A 5834-nucleotide genomic window follows, 5' to 3' on the forward strand; every position below is an offset into this window, starting at 1 on the left:
GTTGTTCAGCATCTTAGCTGTAGAGGGCAGTGTCACTGGCCCTCATGTGGGATCCGAACCGGGGCCCTCTGGCATCCCAAGCCAGCTCTTAACCACCACGCCACTCGACCTGCCCTCGCACATTCTTATCTGTAATAAAAGGAGACTTTTGAGCATGGGCCCCAATATATGTACATGTATTTATAGATTATATACATATACTACCTTGCATATATACTTTATACATTACAGTACATATGCTTTATAATATCTATATTAAAATTTTTAAAAGAATGAGAAAAATTGATGTTTCAGTGTTTTCTTTCTGCACTGCAATGAATTGTTTTGTAAACTGCTCAAAATAATAATCCTTCATATTAGAGTCCCTCATCTTTAGGTGGCACTAGACTCTTTTGTCCTTTTCTCAAAGATACTATTTTCCAACAGCTTCATCATCTCTGAGAAGCCTCCAAACCAAGTTTTAAGCGTCTTTTAATTTCTAGGCTTGGATACCCAGTGCTGCAGTCAGAAGTGTTGTGGCTGCCTGCTTGCGGGTTGTGACAGCATTTGAGTCTTTGTTTTGTCTCAAGTTTTATATTTTCTAATTAGGATGTAAATTGCTTCAGCCTGTAGTGGGATTTTCTACTGAGTTTGGCTTTGTCCATGGTGTGAGAGAAGGAGTTGAACTCGTTATCAAAACCTTTGCATATGTTATGTAGATCAAAGTTGGAGCCAGGAGTGGATCCCATACAGATGCAAAATTTCTCCCAAGTCACAGGGCCTGCATGGTGGAAGTAAACAGAACCATTGAAACTGCATAGTAAACAGCTATTAAGCTTTGGTGGAAAGAAGGCAAAGAAAAGAAAGAAAAGAAAGCTTTCGAAAAGTCCCAAGCTAAATTACACTTGTTAAATCGAATTATACCAGAGATCCAAATCTCAAAATATTAGATTTAATGCCACCATTACAATCTCCCTTGTTTCATCAAGAAGTTCCTAATTGCTGAAGGCAGCACACATTTGCAGAATGTTGGAACCCTTAGGGGTAAGAAAAATTTTATGTTAGCCCAAATACTCCTAACTGCACATTTTATATTAAAAAAGTCTTTGGAGGTCACTTGAAAAGCAACTGCTATCTACGTAGAATAGAAGCAACATACTACCACTCATTATGAGCAAACAGCATAAAGGGGATAGCTCAAAGTTTCAAAGTAAGAGCTGTAGATGGTTTTGTAGCTCTTAGACTGGATTATTCCAAATGATCCATCATTGAGGTCTGTCATACTATGCCCTCCATAAATAATACTTCCATGCATAATGAAATAATATAATACTATGTTTGTAACACAGTTACACTCACACACACACGCACACGCACACACACACACACACACACACATACACACACCACTTATCTACCAAAAATAGAAACAGTATGGTCAGAGGATAGGAGGATAACACAAGATTGCCTTTAGATAACTGGAGAACTGCTAACCTTTAGAGAGTGACACACACATGCAAAAATCAACATTCAATGTATGGAATTTATTATCGCCAAGAGTCTCCAATTCTGATTTGATTTTAAAAACATTAACCTGGGCTTCAAGAAGACATAATTGGAATGTGGTTCATGTAAAAGAAAAGCCTGATTCAATATTCATAAGATGCTTATGAACAAAAGAGTTCCATGAAGGGTTCAAATAAATTTATAAATACTGCATACTATTTCCCTCCCTGGAGAGTCACAGTGCTTATTAGAACATTAAAGGCTCTTGGAATCCTGCAGTAAAGAAACCAACTTTTTGTTAAAAGCCATTTCCCCAAATTTTGTGACCATAAATTCATTTTGTTTGTGGAACACCTGTTAACAGGACTAGTATAACTCAGAACTTAATTTGGCAGCTGCTGTCTTAATCAATTATACAAAGTTGTAATGTGATATCAAGACATTGGTTTGCCTTGAACATAGATGGAAATAGATGTCATCTTGCTTCACATCTCAGACTGATTTGTCCAGCTCAGTAGGAAAGAACGATTAGTTAGTGATGACTACCATTGATGGGGCAATGTGTTTGCCATTCTTGGCCTAGAGTATTTATATGGCAAGTGTATACGAGGTCTGATAAGTAAGTTCGTGAACTTGTTTGCAACAATGTTGATAATCTTTTTTGATATCAGAGGGATTATTCATTAGGAATTTGTAGTAACTGGACAGTTAACCAAGTTTACTATTTGGAAGTGCTGAAAAAGTTGTGTGAAAAAGTTAGATGACCTGAACTTTTCGCCAAAAGTTCATGGCTCTTGCATCACGACCAATGCACCAGCTCATCATGGCGCTGTATGTGAAGGAAATTTTAGCGAGTAAACAAATAATTGTATTGAAACACCCTCCCTACTCACCTGATCTAGCCTCCAATGATTTCTTTCTTTACCCAAAGATAAAGGAAATATTGAAAAGAAAACATTTTGATGACATTCAGGACATCAAAGACAATGTAATGACCAATGGTTCTGATGGCCATTTCAGAAAAAGAGTTCCAAAATTGCTTTGAAGGGTGGACTAGGCGCTGGCTTTGGTGCATAACTTCCCAAGGGGAGTACTTCAAAGGTGACCATAGTGATATTCAGCAATGAGGTATGTAGCACTTTTTCTAGGATAGTTCTCAAACTTAATTGTCTGACCTCATATTTCATATTTTCCAGATAGTTCTGATTTTGAATGTTTTGTTCTGTTTCCCCATATTTATAAACAGTAATACTTATGGGACCATTTTATGTTTTATTCAGAAAATACTTACATAGCCATAGATATGTAAAAAGAAAATTGAGCAGAAAGAATTTGTCAATATTCACCCATCATTGTCCAAAAGAAAGTCACTGGTTCTGGTGACACAATATATATTTTTTAAATCACTAGATATGTAAGTAGTCTTGTGGACTAGGGATACTTTGCAAGTTTTTCCATAGTCTGAAGGAAAGATCTCTGAAGATCATCCAATTATTGAAAGCATTAGTATGAACTCAGTTTTATTATTTTAAAAACATGCTATTTTCAAGCCCTGCGCATTGAAAACACTTAGAAACAATGAAAACCCCAGTGCCAAAGAACAATCCAGTGCCCAGATTAAGATTCTAAATACCAGGGCCGGCTGAGTGGCTCAGTTGGTTAAGAGCTCGCTCAAGAGTTTGAGCTCTGAGCAACAGCAGTTCGAGTCAGCCTGAGCTGAGCAGCCGTGAGCTGCCAACAGGTGGCGGGATGGCTCAGCTAAAAAAAAAAAAAAGATTCTAAATACCATTTTTTTCCTTCTTTTTTTTTTTTTTAATTCGGGAATTGAGGGATGGGAACAGCGCTGGGGAATTGGGGGAAAGGGAAACAGACAAATTGCTGTTCTTTGGTTCTTCAGTCTAGTTGTGGAGGACGTTGTTTCACTGGCTCAAGTTGGCACCATCATTGCGCTCCTCCTGGGCGAGGCAGATCAGTCGCCGGCTTCTGGATGGCCACTCACAGTGGCTGCTGGCCGCTCACGCTGGCTGCTGGTTATACACAGTAGCCCATGACAACCCACTGCAGCAGGGGCTGACAGCCTACGCCATCGCCAGCCACTCACGGCAGCCCAGCTCCAAGTTGAGCTGCTGTTCAGCATCTTAGCTGTAGAGGGCAGTGTCACTGGCCCTCATATGTGGGATCCGAAATGGGGCCCTCTGGTGTCCCAAGACAGCTCTTAACCAACGCGCCACTCGGCCAGCCCTCTTTCCTTCTTTTTTTAATAAAATCCTTATTTATGAATTTATTTTTAATTAAAGTTTATTGAGGTGACAATTATTAGCAAAGTTATGTAGATTTCAGGTGTACAATTCTGTAATACATCATTTGTATATTACATTGTGTGTTCACCACCCAGAGTCAGTTCTCTTTCCATCACCATATACTTGATCCCCTTTGCCCTCTTCTACCACCCTTCCTCCCCACTCCCCTTGTAACCACTAAATGATTGTCTGTGTCTATGAGTTTTGTTTCTTCATTTGTTTGTCTTGTTCTTTTGTTGTTTTCAGTTTTATATACCACATATCAGTGAAATCATATGGTTCTCTACTTTTTCTGTCTAACTTATTTTGCATAGCATTATAATATCAAGATCCATCCATATTGTTGCAAATGGCACTATTTCATTTTTCCTTATGCCAGAATAGTATTCCATTGTGTATGTATACCTCAACTTCTTTATCCAATCATCTATCGAAGGACACTTTGGTTGTTTCCATGTCTTGGCCACCATAAATAAAGCTGCAATGAACGTTGAAGCACATATATCTTTACGGATAAATGTTTTCAGATTTTTTGGGTAGATACCCAAGAGAGGGATTGCTGGGTTTTATGGTAATTCCATTTTTAATTTTTGAAGATTCTTCACACTGCCTTCCATTGTGGTTGCACCAATCTGCATTCTCACCAGCAGTGCTAAATACCATTTTTTAATGAAAGGGACCAAAGTTCCTTAAAGAAATTTCTGTGGCAAGAAATATCTAAGATAAACCTAGACTATCTTGTTACACCAGATAAAAAAGAAGCTAAGGAACTGTGAGATAATAGAAAAAATATAAACTGGTCTCTACTCCCCCATTTTCTGGCACAGAATTCCTGAAAACCTTGTGAATTCCTAAGTTATAAGAGCACTAGGAGCATCTTATGTTTTTTTTTAACAAAAAAATGTATTATATGCAATATAAAACAATATGCATAGATTTGGTACATAATTTCTTAGTTTTTACTTTAGGAAAAGAGACAATGAGGAAAAGGTTTATAAATCTCTCATTCCTTGTACAAAAAGTTGCAACTGAAACCATCAGTCCCTTGCATGTACCATCATCAATTCTGAATGTAATATCAATTATACCTAAGAATTGTAAATTACCTAGATGAGTTCTTGGTGCGCTTTAAAAAATGCACAATTATGTTATATCATATATTTGAGACACTTTTGAATAGGAGAACCCTGCCTCCATAATATAAGGAAACAAGAATACTCTATCCACAGTCATCATAAAAAAAACTTCATAGTCTGATTCACCTTTATCATAGGTAAATTGATTACTGATACATTTCATGGATTATTTTAACCCTTAGTATTTCCTAAACACAAAATAAATTTTGCATGAACTTTTATCTGTTTGGGTTTTCCAAAGCAAGGTACTAATACAAAATATATCAAACTGGCAGAAGTCCGTGGACTGAAAAAAAAGAATGAAGTATAAAATGTTTATCAAATTTATGCTTTCTAATTTTACAACAGCTTCAGGTATTGAGACCTAATTGATTTCTTGTGTCTATTTGTTATGAACATAACTCAGTCTTCTATTTAACACTCCTCAGTGCTTTTTGCCTGGGGTTTCATTTTGCAATGGAGAAGATCATTTCGTCCAATTTCAATCTTTTGTTCTTCCCCAAATTTGATTTTATTTTAATAACGAATTTTATCATTTTTAGCAAGTTGAATATATACTTGCTTTTGAGAACTAGAGAGATTTTTCCAGCTTTCATTTACAGTCTTTAGCTTTAACTGTAATGTACCATCCTTAGCTTCCTGGATGTGTTCAGATATAAAAATGTAATAAGCCGAGGGAGGTATTTTTGGTTTTCCAAGCATTGTCAACTCTCTTTTTTTAATTATCACTTTCTTTTTTTATGTAGAAAAGTCAGTTGATAATCTTATAGGGGTACCCTTATATGTAACTTGCTGCTTGTCCCTTGCTGCTTTTAGGATCCTATCTTTGTCTTTCACTCTTGCCATTTTCACTATGATGTGTCTTGGGGTGGGCCTGTTTGGGATCATCTTGTTTGGAACTCTCTGCATTTCC

At 37.0% G+C, this 5834-nt stretch overlaps 1 pseudogene; it reads right to left on the reverse strand.

Annotated features, from left to right (window-relative positions):
- Window positions 1–5335: 5335 nt before the first annotated feature.
- The window catches only part of LOC109377208 (transcription factor A, mitochondrial-like), a 44398-nt pseudogene continuing 43899 nt past the window's right edge, over window positions 5336–5834 (reverse strand).

This window comes from Hipposideros armiger, unplaced genomic scaffold (genome assembly GCF_001890085.2).
Source record: "Hipposideros armiger isolate ML-2016 unplaced genomic scaffold, ASM189008v1 scaffold_1322, whole genome shotgun sequence".
In the NCBI taxonomy this organism is placed as follows: domain Eukaryota; kingdom Metazoa; phylum Chordata; class Mammalia; order Chiroptera; family Hipposideridae; genus Hipposideros; species Hipposideros armiger.